The sequence below is a fragment of the Tachysurus fulvidraco genome, chromosome 25, assembly GCF_022655615.1.
Source record: "Tachysurus fulvidraco isolate hzauxx_2018 chromosome 25, HZAU_PFXX_2.0, whole genome shotgun sequence".
In the NCBI taxonomy this organism is placed as follows: domain Eukaryota; kingdom Metazoa; phylum Chordata; class Actinopteri; order Siluriformes; family Bagridae; genus Tachysurus; species Tachysurus fulvidraco.
The window spans coordinates 9,361,140-9,373,456 of NC_062542.1; the positions used below are offsets into that span (position 1 = coordinate 9,361,140).

The 12,317-nt window shown below is 37.6% G+C and overlaps 1 protein-coding gene across 3 annotated transcripts in view; it reads right to left on the minus strand.

Annotated features, from left to right (window-relative positions):
• The window catches only part of LOC113659874 (dnaJ homolog subfamily C member 13), a 102,721-nt gene extending 90,894 nt beyond the window's left edge, over positions 1-11,827 (minus strand). For 2 of the 3 annotated variants that reach the window (XM_047808738.1, XM_027172928.2), the window contains exon 1: positions 11,626-11,826. The gene's annotated coding sequence lies outside the window, so the exon portion shown is untranslated. Of the gene's footprint in view, positions 1-11,625 lie in introns of all 3 variants that reach the window. The other variant, XM_047808739.1, reaches the window with a different exon arrangement.
• Positions 11,828-12,317: the final 490 nt, after the last annotated feature.

Consider the following 12,317-nt stretch of genomic DNA (forward strand, 5'->3'; position numbering starts at 1 on the left):
AGCAATATCTTCACACCTCCCATTCAACCCAGCTCACTGACTGACATCACACCTCTGGGAACACCATTAACAACTCCTCCCAGCAATCAAGTTGCACTGACGATTTGTGAAGAGGATGTGAATCGGCTCTTTCAGAGACAAAAGACAAGGAAAGCCCCCGGCCCAGACGGGGTCTCCCACTCCTGTCTCAAAGTACGTGCTGATAAACTGCCTCCTATCTTCACCCATATCTTAAACAGATCTCTGGAGCTGTGTAAAGTCCCCTCCTGCTTTAAACTCTCCACAATCATCCCGGTCCGCAAGAAACCTTCCATCACTAGACTAAATGCCTACAGTCCTGTCGCTCTGACATCTGTTGTCATGAAGACCTTTGAACAGCTGGTATTGGCCCACCTAAAGACTGTCACAGAACAGATGCTGGATCCCCTACAGTTTGCCTACCATGCAAACAGATCAGTGGACGACGCAGTCAACATTGGACTGCACTACATTCTGCAACACCTGGGCTGCACAGGGACATATGCACGGATTATGTTTGTTGACTTTAGTTCGGCTTTTAATTCTATAATTCTGGAAATTCTCCACTCCAAACTCCTAAAGGCTCACTGCTATTCTCCCTATACACTAATGACTGCACTTCAAGTGACTAAACTGTTAAACTCCTGAAATTTGCAGATGATACTACGCTCATCGGTCTCATCCAAGATCATGATGAGTCTGCATACTGGCAGGAGGTGGGTGCTATGGTGCAGTCAGAACAGTCTAGAGCTAAACACCCTCAAATCTATGGAGATGATTGTGGACTTTAGGAAATACCCCTCAACACTACCCCCACTCACAAGATCCAACAGCCCGGTGTCATTTGTGGAGGCCTTCAAGTTTCTGGGCACTGCCATTTCCCAAGACCTGAAATGGGAGTGCAAAATAAACGCCATCATCAGAAAGGCCCAGCAGAGGATGTACTTTCTACGCCAATTAAGGAAGTATGGTCTGCCACAGGAGCTGTTAATGCTATTCTACACTGCAGTTATTGAATCTGTCCTGTGCACATGCATCACCATCTGGTTCTGTGCAGCAACAAAACAGGACAGAAACAGACTGCAACACACAGTAAAAACAGCAGAAAAGATAATTGGTACCCCCTGCCCACTCTCCAGGACTTGTACGACACAAGAACTAGAAACTGGGCAGGAAAAATCACTACTGACCCTTCGCACTCTGGACACAACCTCTTCCAGCTCTTACACACTTATACTGCTGTATATTGTACAAAAGCATAATATTGCACAATATTGCTATTTGCACTCCCACACTATGTACAACTGATTGCTCATATTCTATATTCATATTTTATATATTTTATTCATTCAATATTCATATCTTATACTTCAATTCAATTCAATTTTATTTGTATAGCGCTTTTTACAATATAGACATTGTCTCAAAGCAGCTTTACAGAACATAAACATAGAGCAGAAGGTAAACATAAGGAATAATAAAAGAAATAATGAATAATAAAAGAAAAATAATTAACAGAATAAAAAATGCAAGATTATTATTAGATATATATAGTTCACAATCTGTATGCCTTTATCCCCCTATGAGCAAGTCTGAGGTGACTAAGGCAGCAGTGGCAAGGAAAAACCCCCTTAAATTGGTAAAGGAAGAAACCTTGAGAGGAACCGGACTCAAGGGGGACCCATCCTCATATGGGTTACACTGGGGTGTGATTGTAATATACAGTCAAACAAATGTTGTATTGGTATAAGGATCATGGATCTCCTTAGTATCACAGAGTCTAACTGGAGATGTCTCAGGATTCTTAGAGTCGGCCTCGGCTCAGTGGACGTCTAAAGGCTTCGTCCCACAGAGGACGTTGGGAGCTGGTACAATGTCTGGATGCCTCGGGATGGGTACAAAGAGAGAAGCAGTGGAGAGGGATTAACATATCTGCTGTTCATAAAAATGTTCATGTCTGATGTACTGGTGCATGATGATATAGGATATATTATGTGTACGCCTGACTAAAGAGATGAGTTTTTAATCTACATTTAAACTGGGAAAGTGTGTCTGAGCCCCGAACACTATCAGGAAGACTATTCCAAAGTTTGGGAGCTAAATATGAAAACGCTCTCCCACCTTTAGTAGACTTAGATATTCTGGGAACTACCAGAAGTCCTGAGTTTTGTGATCTCAGAGAGCGTGAAAGATTGTAATGTGTTAGAAGACTAGTTAGATACATAGGAGCTAAACCATTAAGAGCCATGTATGTAAGTAGCAGCAGTTTGTAATCAATTCTAAACTTAACAGGTAGCCATTGTAGAAATGATAAAATTGGGGTTATATGGTCATACTTTCTTGTCCTAGTGAGAACTCTGGCAGCAGCATTTTGGACTAACTGTAGCCTATTTATTAAAGATGCAGGACAACCACCTAGTAATGCATTACAATAGTCCAGTCTAGAGGTCATGAATGCACGAACTAGCTTCTCAGCATCAGAGACCGACAGGATGTTTCTCAGCTTGGCAATATTTCTAAGGTGGATGAAGGCTGTTTTGGTAGTATGGGCGATATGATTTTTAAAAGACAAGTTGCTGTCTAATATAACAGAGGTCTTCCACTGTCGAGCTACTAGTAACAGTACATCCCTCTAAATGGAAGTTAAGTTGTGAGAGTTTCTGTGCACTGGTTTTTGGACCTATAAGTAGTATTTCTGTCTTATTGGAGTATAACAACAGAAAATTGCAGTTCATGCAATCTTTTATCTCTCTAAGGCATTGAGTTAATTTGGACACTGTGGCTATTTCATCTGATTTTGATGAGATATATAACTGTGTGTCATCAGCATAACAATGGAAACAATGTTCCCTAATGGAAGCATGTATATAGAGAAAAGCAGAGGTCCTAGAACTGATCCTTGAGGGACCCCATAATTAACTGGTAATAAACTGGAGGATTCACCATTTAATTCTACAAAATGGTATCGGTCTGACAGGTAGGATCTAAACCAACTTAAAGCCTGTCCATGAATACCTGTGTAATTTTGTAAGAAATCTAGAATAATGTTGTGGTCTAGAGTGTCGAATGCAGCACTAAGGTCAAGTAGAACTAACTAAGGACATACAGTCTTGGTCCGAAGCTAAGAACTCCTACAATTAATGCTTTGTCAAAGTTAACCAATAGGTCTGAGAGAAAATCTGTGAATTCTCTAAGAAAAACTGTGTAGGGCCCTGGGGGTCTGTACACGGACGCTAGAGCAAGAGACATCAGGGATTTTTTCGAGTGCATGTGTGATAGTGTAACATTAAGGACAAGCACTTCAAAAGAATTGAATCTATGCTGTGTTCTCTGGGTAACAATAAGGAAATCACTAAAGATAGTGGCGACACCACCTTATACTCATCCTGTTTGTATTGTATCTCATCGTCTGCATTGTTTTCTTGTTTTAGTTTGTATAGTACAGTGTTATGTACTGTACTATGTCTGTACTTTTGAGAGTCACAAGCTGCTGGAAACAATTTCCTTGTGCGTGTCAACACACTTGGCCAATAAATCTGATTCTGATTCAGCTAATATAACATAACTGACTTATTATATACATACATAAAGCCAAAAAAAAGGACAGTGAGAAACTCTGTTTAATGCATATAGAGGAAAAACTCTCAAGAGGCTTATTTTAACGATACATTTTGTTTGTATAACTTTGAAAAGTATTTATACACATTGTTTTTATTCAGTTTGTTTACCATCTAGTAAAAGTATTAGACAAAAAAAAACACCACTGCACATTATCTGTTGCTGATGTTACATAGAAGGATGAGATGCAGATGTCAGGCCTGTCATCTTCATTTGTTTATGATCACCAGGATTTGATTATGCGTGCAATATAGGCCTTAGTCTTTAAACATGAATAAACCTTGAGAAGTAACTGACTTGAGGACCTAATGACCTAAGAGCAGAATATGGACAAAGGTGATTATTCATTACCGGAGTATTAGTGTGTGCGTGACATAATTAATGCATGAATGACAGTTTCAATTCTCAAGTTGATTGAACCACAAAGAGGCAGCCTTTTACAGCTATACAAATTTGCTTGTCAATGCCCAATGAACTTCTGAGCAAGTCCATGGATGCCAACTACACAGGACACAATTTAAAAGAATGTAATTATCAACTGTGTCAAATACAACAGTAAGGGTCAACAGGGTTAAGAGAGCACAGGGTCCAGAGACAAAGAAAAGCAAAATGTCATTTGGAATTTGCCAAAGATGTTGAAACTGCTCAAGTAGGAGGAGATCTAAGACAAAATCTTTTCCAAAACCTTAAAGATAAAAGCTAATTGGATATTAGCATGTAGTTCTGATTAACAGCTGGGTCATGAGGCCAAAATATTTTGGTTTGCAGTAACAGTTTAAAAAAGGGTAGGTAGGTCTATATATATTTTTTTCCAAGTTTCAATGTAAAAAAAAAAAAAAGAGTACAATTTTGGTGATGGCGATTACGTAGGTATGACTTTAAACATATTAGCATATCATGACATCACTGACTGGGTCTTCAACCCGTGCCTTCGAGCGCATCATTACAGACTTTATTTTGATGCTGGGCACATTGTTTCCAGAACTTCGTGCCAAGTTAATGCGGCTTCGAGATGTTTTAATGTATTTTTTAGCTGTATTATGGTGCCCGAACCCGTATGACGTTGAAAGGTGACCGCAGACATTTTGTTTACTGCAGCCGCAGCCATCAATACCAAGCGTGAAGCATTGACTCGGCCAGTAAATGAGAGTATGAGACGAAGCGAACGCACAGGCCATAGTGTGACATAGCAGAAGCAGCTAGTTTTATTTTAGGGAAAGTAGATACTAGAGTGGCAATAAGACCATATAATCTAAATTTTGTTAATAAAACATTTATCATGATTGATAATCATAATTGATGTTTCAGGGTTTTTTTAAATATACGTGCGTGTGTGTGTATATATATATATATATATATATATATATGTGTATGTACGTACGTATATATATTTGTGCTGCACGATTATTCATCGCATCGCAATCACGATATCAAGCCTGTGCGATTATATGACGCAAAATGCTGCGATTTTATGAAATCTATTTCATACACTACACCGCTATCCGCTAATAAAAAAAAAGACCAGTGAGTTTCAGTTTAGGCGCATGTGGCGCCTATGCTCATGTCGTGACTTTTTCCAATTAACATGCATTATTGTTGATGTAAAAAGACGAGATGAAAATGTTTTGTATAAAATAAAAACTAAGATAAAATCTCTCTTCATTTTCGTCTACAATTATCTCTGCTTTTTCATCAGCTGTTACGACTTTAAAATATTCAGAAAGAGTTCGCGGCTTCGCGCTGTAGCTAGTCACAGGTCTCAACTGCTGAACAATTGTATTGCTTCCGCTAAAGAAAATAGTGCGCTCAGTCTCTACGGTTGGAATCCTGTGTGTCCATGGCAGCGGTGTGTTATAGTTAGCAGCGATCTGTTATCAAGAAATAAAATAGTGTGCGCGAAAAAATTCGTCCACACGCTGCTCAAAAAAAAAAAGTCCTAGAGCGCAAGTCCACAGTCTAGGCGCTTTTTGTGTTAAATGACATTTCTTACGCTTTTATTGTACATGACAGCTTATGTCCCGATGACTGGTCTTTGCATTACGATTAAAAGCAGTATCAATAAAGTAAAAAATTTGATGTGCAGTCAAGTTTGAGTGTATGCACTGTTTAAACGAGTGTTCTCAACTTCTCACTGATACTTTTGTGATTCGTGGAGTTTTGACAAGTTTTATAGCCTTGATATTGTTTCTTATTCAAAAGTGGTGACAGAAAAAACTCTTTACCCCCAACCTGAAACCTCTCCCCTGTCACAATCACATCATAACCAAAATAATTATTAGGCTTAAAAGCAAATGTATATGTAAGGGAATCAAGTTTAATAATTACATGTAATATTGCTCCAAATATCATCAATAATGGTGTGTGCAATACCATGTATAAAGTTGCATTAAGTTGGTAACTTTCACTTTACAGCATTATCAGTAATCTGTGTGTGCATTTTCCTTGAGAACCAAGCAAGTTGACTCATGATACCATTTGTTTATTATATCGCAATCGCAATATTGACCTCAATAATCGCAATATGACATTTTCCCTAAATCGTGCAGCCCTAAAAAAAATATAATTAGTTTTTAATATAAAGTATTACTTTATATTAAAATAATATTAAAAATAATTTGGAATAAATTATTCAAAATAATTAAAATTTAGATTGTATGGTCTTATTTCTTTTCCAGTATCTACTTTCCCTAAAATAGCACTAACTGCTAAAATAAAACCAAATTAATATTAATGTATTCGTTTATTAAAAGTGTATATAATATATATTCACATATACACACACACGCATATACAGCCATATGAAAAATTTAGGACACCCCATGAAAGCCTGTGTTTTGTTTTGTTTTTAAATAGTAAAAATAGAAATGTTATCTTCATTTTAACAATATTGGAAGATTCAAGTGACATATCTAAACAAACAACACAAAGAAAATGTTACATTTAATGTAAAATGTAATTTAAAAAAAATCTAATTTCTTTCTAGGAAAAAAGTATGGGCACCCCACATTTAAATTTAAAATGGATGAAATCACCTACAGGTGTATCCCATAAGGTGCAAATTTTTAGAACAATGTTGCAGAGCATTTTGAAGAGGCTTGCCTTATTTAAACCTCAGATATTTAGTTTGGTTTGCTCTTAATTGTTGAAGTGAAAGGTATGACAATGGTGACATATAAAGACACCTCTGATACCTTAAGAAAGAAGAATGTTGATGCTTCTGAGTCTGGTAAGAACTCATTATAAAATGATCTCTACAGAATTTGTAAAGAGCCATTCCACTGTCCGAAATGAGTAGAACGCAAGATGCTTAAAGAAGTCTCCGAAAAGGATAAGATATCATCATGGGACCTACAGCAAGCTCTTGGTACAGTTGATGTCAATGTTCATGAATCTACAATCAGAAAGAGACAGCACAACTTTATCATGAGAGGCGTGCAAGGTGGAAGTTTTGCTGTTTAAGAAAAACATTCACAGAGACAAAGGCCAATAATTCTGGAATAATGTGCTTTGAACAGATGGGTCTAAAATTTAGAGACCATAATAGAGGGAATGTTTGGCAAGAACCAAATACAGCATTTCAGCAAAAGAACCATACCAACTGTGAAACATGCAAGTGAATGTGTTATGGTTTGGGGATGCTTTGCTGGAGCTAACCATCATATAATCCACTATGAATTCTCCATTGTCTCAAAAGGTGCTTGAGGACTTTGTGAATGTCGTAGAGTGGCCCAGCTAGAGTCCTGACTTATATAGATGTCCAGTGATGGTCCCCATCCAACATAACGGAGCTTGACAGGTTTTAAAAAAAGGCAGAAAATCACCCAATCCAGGTGTGCAAAGCTTGTTGTATCACATCAGAAAAGACAGGGCTGTAATTGCTGTCAAAGGTGTTTTAACTAAGCGCGGAGTAAAGAGTCTGTATACTTTTTTCGTTGTAATAAATTTAAAGACATTACTAGCATTCTGTATTTATTTTGTCATTATGGGGTCCTGAGTGAATATTAAGAAGAAAAAATATATATTTGAATGATATTAGTATCAGGCTGAAACATAAAACTGGAGAGGCTCTGAATACTCTGATTCCACTGTATATATTCAAATTCATACACAGAGGGGATGGACAAAATGTGAACACAGTAGTCTCTCTTCATGAATAAGGTGTTGTTCCCCCATTTGCATTTAAAACAGCTTTCAACCTTCTTGGAATAGATTCATACAACTTCTGAATCTTCTAGAGGAATTTCGTACCATCCATCTAGTAGAATATCTTCTAGTTCCTTCAGAGAGGTTAAAGATGCCAAGAGCTGGGCTGTAAAGCTCACAGATGCTCCTGCTAACAAGTCCATTATCTGTCCCCCTTGGAAGTCTGACAAGACACTCATTTCAACAATGTACAAGCTGTACAAATTGGGATGCATCCTAGACAGTATATAGTGATATTAGTTTATTTTATAAATCAACAAAATGGAAACGCTTTGCCTAAAAAACAGCATCAAGTCTTCTAAGTACACTTGTATTCAGTTTTTGAAGGAATGCAGCAGATAAGGTTGTCGCAAACATTTTGGAGAACTAACCTCAAGAACTTTTGTGCATTTACACTACCTTAAATCCTTCGGTCTCTTCATGTAATCCCAGACAGACTAGGCATTGTTTGCATGTTTGGGGTCATGGCTGCAGACTAAATTTGGAGCCAATCAGATGCCACCCTGATAGTATTGAATGATGGATAACACTCTGCCTGTATTTCTCAGCACTGAGGGCATAATTAATCCTGTACAAATCTCCAAGTCCTTTTGAGGAATTGCCGCCCCAAACACCTTCCACCATGCTTCACTGCTGCCTGTAGACAGTCATTATTGTACCACTCTTTATATTATTCTTTATACTAACCTTTTTTCCTGTTTTTTGTTCTGTAAAGCTGTGTGATGTCAATTGTAAAAAGGGCTATACAAATAAATTTGAATTGAACTGAATTTAACTCTCCAGCCCTTCAGCAAACTACCTACGTCCTAGTACAGCCAATATTTAAAATTTTGATTTATCAGTCCAGAGCACCTGCTGCCATTTTTTTGCACCCCAGTTCTTATGTTTTTGTGTATAGTTGAGTCAATTAGCATTGTTTCAATATATGAGGTATGGGTTTTAGGTGTACCTGGGTCAGACTGGTTTCTGCCAGTTCTTTGGGACAGCGGGACAACATATGATGACAAAGGAAAAGGTAAGCCTGATGTTCCTTTTATCTACTGCATTAAGTTTTCTTGGCCAACCACTGCATCTAAATAACTCAACATTGTCAGTTTATTTGTGTCAGTTTATTTACAGAACCCAGTCTGCTTTAAAATCTTTGCCTGGGAGTGACCTTGCTAATGCAGTATAACTACCTTGTGTCTGGTTGCTTTGCTTAATCTTGCCATAGTGCATGGCCTGTCACAAGAAAATGTCTTCCACAACCTCACCTTAGAGGCAGAGTTTAGCTGTTCTTTACCCAGTTTAAGGCTCCTACACAGCGGTTTGTGTTTAAGTTAATGACTGTGTTTCAGCCTATGAAATTGATGGTCATTAGCACCTGCTTGGAATAATTAGTCAAACACCTAATTCTAATCCTACAATTAGTACAAGTCAACTAGTCCTAAACTTGTGTACAAAGTGTGTAAGTTTGAGAATTAATTGAAGCCAGAGTAGTCAGACCAAATATTGATTTGATTTAGATTTTTCTTCTTTTTGCTTACTTTACATTTTGTAAATTAATTTTAAAAAATAAATCTAGAATCCTTACTTTACAGCAAGAGACATGCAAGTACAAGGATATGAATCTTTATTAAGTAAGTATAGTTATACAGAGCCAATATCACAGAAAGTGCAATATATTCAGTAGCATGGTGAAAATGGGGGCTGCAACAGGGAGTCACCTAAAGACTCATCACTAGTCTGAGTATGAAGAACAAAAGGCAAGACATGCTGCTGCCACCCAAAGAAAATGGCAAATCTCTGATTCCAGGTCCAGACATTATTGACATTATAACAAAGATGACTCCCACAATCAGCCTTTTACAGTGCTTTTAGATGTGGGCTTTCAATGGTTGTTGGCTGTGAATGAACCAAGGTACAACTTTAATAAAGAAACATACTACCATAAAGATATGTTTGACAGTGTACCCTATAGGGGATTATATTATCAAAATCTTTCTTGGCCTGTTGTCCTCAGAAATTGCAGGGCAAGCAGAGGAGGACATGCAAGTTTATTAACAGCCTGCTAACAAATGTGTTCTTTTTGTGGGAGAGAGCAGTGTGCAGGGTAAAGAAAATGGCAAAAAAAATAGTTGAGATAAACAAACTGCACAGTCATGTAAGGAAACATCTATGCACTTTCTGACACCTCAACCTCAGCATTAGAAGTGAAATCAGTCTACATGTTCAGAACAGTTCAGTAACACACAATCCAATTGCTCTAACCAGCACTGGATCGCTCTGAGGGCACGTATTTCTTGTTACAGTTTCTGCTTATAATCTGGCAGGAGCAGGACAGAAGAGTGATGATTTGCCAAAAAATGGGAAGGGGAGGGAGAGTTTAGTATAGCAGTATAATTTAAGATATTTCAAAGGATTTCGGAAAGGTGTCAAATTACATTTATTTTTATTCTTAAGTCTGGATTGAACTGCTCGGTTATGGTATTTGCAAAATCTCTAAATAAAAGATAAATTGAAAATACTGGACCTCCTAAATAAGACTTTAAGGCAACAACTTTTCAGTCAAAACAAACCATTTACTTCAAGTAACAAATCCAGATGTGTATCATTATCTAGCTGAAACTGTGTCTATACGAGAGAAGCTGTAAAAGCGTATTACAGTCCGCATGCTTAAAACTATTTCGTAAGCAGAAACGCTGGGAACATCTGCTCATGCATTGTGAATGACATTTGTCTATGGTGAAATTGAGCAAGTCAAACAGTCAAAATTGAGCAAGCCAAAAACTTCATGGTTCATCCAATGCATAAACTTGAGTTGCTGCTTTTTGATAAAAATATATACTCTTTAATCAAAGTAGATTATTGGATGTATAAAAACAGTTTTAGAGTGAGCCTAAACCGGTGGCAAACACTGACTTTTGTTTTTCTGTAAATCTAAACAATTTAATTTCCGAAAGGAACTTAGTTCTGTGTTTTAGAAAGCGTCCAACCTCTGAACAACACAGTCCTGATTTACCTTTTTTTTTTTTTTTTTTTTAGACAATTTGTATAAACGGCCTCCCAAAGATGTTTTGAATGTACGCAAGATCAAACCGGAAACCAAGGTCCAAAGACGTCACTTCCATATAACACCGAAGAACCATAGAAATGGTCTACTCTACACAGATTAATCTCTACTAACCTGGCAGCAGAGCAAAGAGGGCGCTGACGCGCATCGAAATATCTGCATCAAAACAATTAGCTCGCATTATTCCACGAGTATGATTTAAACTAGGGTGATATGTTTAAAAAAAATGCATGTATAAACGCATTATAACGCTGGGGTTTTGCGCATTCAATCATGTTCTGCAAGAACTACGAACAGCGAGCTTGCAACTAAATAAACAGACAGTCGAGTGCGGTTGAATATCTGGCCTTGTACATGGATTTAAAGACATTTCATATAGTGACAACTCTACGATTAAATAACCTTAAATGTCAACGAGTTTAAATAATTATACAAAGGTGTCACTTAAAAGCGTGTGGCCTGTATATGATGTAAAAATGAGTTAACTAGCTAGTCAACCGAGTGGCTAGATTTCAAACTACAACAAATAAAACAGCTGAGCTTTTTATCAAAATGTAATAGAAGTCTTAAGTCTGGATTGTCCTTCACCCGTCATATTTCCACATTGTTTATACTAGCCTGTAACACGCAGACCCGGCTGAGTTTAATGACATTAACAAACCGTTTTTCCTGAATCAGTGCATCAATTACAACTAGCTAGCATTGGCTAAGATGATATATGTGTATCACTTTACCTGAGGGGTTAAGACCAGATGTAACTTGTTTCCGTCCCTGTACCCTCAGTCTCCAAAGTGCGTCAACGTTTCAGTCCCTTTTTTCGAAAATTGTGCGCTGAGCATTAACAACTGCGCTTTGCTCAATAATAAAAACTCAGAACGGCGCCATGTTCAGTTTACACAAAAGCGCAAGTGTACGCATGGGCCATCCACCAGCTTGTCACGAGGATGTCAGCTGGTTGAAGAGACAGGAAGTACCGAGACAGGAAGTACCGAATTTCAACTGTGTGCGAGCTAGTTCAGTCTCACAGTGGGTTTAAAAAAGATTTGCTTCGCTTCTATACTACTCTGTTGTAATCGGAAGATGAGGAAATGACGCATGACGATACTTTTAAACAGTGAATTGTTCCTGCACTGATCTGCATTCATTTAAGTATTTCCCAAACACACTCGCTGGTAAGTTGATAAAATTATTGCTTTTTATTATTTTTATTTCTAACATACATAACATAGCTGACCTGTCATAAATCTGGTCAATAGTGATATTTTATGTGGCCTACTTTAGTTGGATAGCTAAATAGCTAGTTGGTCTGGTCAACAAGCGCCACTTAACGCTCTCTACTGGACAACCTTGTCTATAGCATCCCATTTACTACAGTTAACACACAAAGCTTATCTTCGGTGAAAAGATTTAATGGTGAGAACACTTA